Genomic DNA, 2302 nt, shown 5'->3' with positions numbered 1-2302 from the left:
TGGCTGAATGAACTCCAGAAAGCAAAACAGAACACCCCCCCGCACTGCAAACATCCTCCAAACCGAGGCAACTTCTTGACTGCATTTGAAGCCTTCACCTTGCTCAGACAGAGCAAATCAGCACAAACTCACTAGGGCAGGGCCTGACTTAGGAGCCTCAACAGCCCAAACGTCATAAGCCCAAACCTCACGGACTCCAAAAAACCTGGGACTTTACCGTGACTCAGTACCTTTGCAAGCAGCCTACACCAGCCCTCCTTCTTCCCAAACACCAGGTACTGTCACAAGGCTCTGGAGAAACACCTCTTAAATTAGTAAGATCAATGGCTCTGCAGTGAAGGCAAACCAGGGCAGGACCAGTTTAGCTCCAGGAGCAAACCAGCCTCCTGCAGGGAGGTCAAAACCGAGCCGCTCCAGCAAGCACACTCCCTCTTAGAAACCGGGCACCCTGGTGGGACTAAAACACCAGTGCCTGCGGGAGAGGGCTTTGCTCACCTGGTGGGGTTTGGCATCTTGTTTGTACTGTAATACAAAACAAGCACGAAATCCCACCTGAGGCCCACACCACTGAGACCTACACGTGGCCAGACAAGGAGCAGCAAGCCCCCACTGGGCACAGCTGCAGAGGAAGAACACCATCACCTTCAGCACTAACCTATTCCCATGTCTTCTGGAGAGCCAGCCACAGAACCCTTCCCAGGAGAGGCGAAACCATACCCGGATTGCACCAAAGCCTTCCAGTGATGGGAGGCTCTGATCTCAAGACTGGGAGAGATTACATCCCCGGGCAGAGATGGGGAGCGGGCTGCTAAGCTGCCTGCCTGCCTCTACCCACAACCACACTAAAAAGCACTCATTCCCCATCCTAGCTGTAGCTTTGGTCTCCAGCAGCTGCCCTGCGGCCCTCCTGTGCACAAGAGCATAAAGACTCTGCCTGCTGCAGCTGGCAAGATGCCCCAGCCCACCAGCAGCAGGAGACAACCAGGGCTACAGCAAGCACAAACAGAGGACACCATGGCATGTCCTCCCACCCCGGCCAGACAGGCAGCAAGCCCGGTGGTCCCCTTGCCCGCCCCACAGGCATACAGCACCAGCCTGCACCCAGCCCAAGGGGAGGAGCATCCTATCAGCAAAGGTCGGGGAGGGGGAAGCAGGTGAGAAACTGTCCTCCACAGAAGGATGGGGTGGCAGGGGGAGAAAGCAAGCTACATTGCCGGGTCTCATCCAAGTCATCCTCAAGGTGGGTTAAAAGGAACAATACAGGAATTTCTCACTGTGGGAGCAATTAATTCGGGTGTGCTCACATTTCCTCCCATTTTTAAGTATGCTGTAGGAGCACAGGCTTGTAAAGACAGTAAGAAGAGATGAAGTTGCTTAGCCTTCAAAGTTTTATTCACAGTCAAATTCATTAAAACTGCAAGAAGACTCCCCCTATTTTTTTCTCCACACAGCATCTCAAAAGTAGATTTGACACTTAAGTTATTTTTTTGTTGCCTTGGTTTTTTTAGGTGCCTGCATTTTTACAAGCATGGCTACATGGGTTGCAACTGGTAAAATGCTAAAAGCAACAGATGCAACAGAGCTTGGCATGAGGAACTTCTCCAGCATGAGCCTCTCAATCAGGCATATTTTAGAGTGGATAATTAATACTGCATTTCGGCTTCCCGGAGCACCTCCACCAGTGAAACAGATTTGAAAGTATGCACATAGTTTATTGAACATGACAAAGTGATTACATTAGAGAAATAAGATGTAGACTCACTGGTGTGCGTGAATTTAAAGCAAAAAAAAAAAAAGAATATTTAAATCTAGATTCTTTTCCAAGGAAGGTAGCAAGTCCCCGATCAAAACCTACAGCTTGGCAAGAATACAATTCACAGGTTTATTCACGTTATTTCCCAGGCAGACTAGTTCTGCATTAGCAGAGCATTAATCAAAGTCTAAATACTTAAGGATCCTGACTCAATATAGATTCTTCCTCTGTTTAAAGTCCACCTCATTTTTCCAGATGCAATTCCAAATCCCACAGTGATTTTGCTATTTCGTACAAAAAGCAAAGGAAAAGCGGGTTTCCTCAAATTCACAGAAGAGAATCGGAAGGCATGTGACGGAGGCAGCAACAGAGAGCCAGCCTGCAAACTCACTGAAACAAACCCAATAGAAATAGAAATGTCGCTCGTCAGGGCACTCTTCGGCTGAGCTGGTAGCAAACAGGATGTGAGCAACAGTCGCTGTGTGCAGAGGAGAGGTTATTCAGAATAGCAAGTTCAGGCACAGACCGGGTCTTTTACCCAGTGAGGAA

General features: G+C 49.0%; 1 protein-coding gene across 6 annotated transcripts in view; it reads right to left on the bottom strand.

The window, feature by feature from the left end:
• The window catches only part of FOXN3 (forkhead box N3), a 141496-nt gene that overhangs the window by 119006 nt on the left and 20188 nt on the right, over nucleotides 1-2302 (bottom strand). The window lies entirely within an intron of this gene.

Source organism: Egretta garzetta, unplaced genomic scaffold, assembly GCF_000687185.1.
Source record: "Egretta garzetta isolate BGI_Z169 unplaced genomic scaffold, ASM68718v1 scaffold435, whole genome shotgun sequence".
In the NCBI taxonomy this organism is placed as follows: domain Eukaryota; kingdom Metazoa; phylum Chordata; class Aves; order Pelecaniformes; family Ardeidae; genus Egretta; species Egretta garzetta.
Note: the sequence above shows the minus strand (reverse complement) of the source record. Positions and strands in the feature narration are given on the sequence as shown.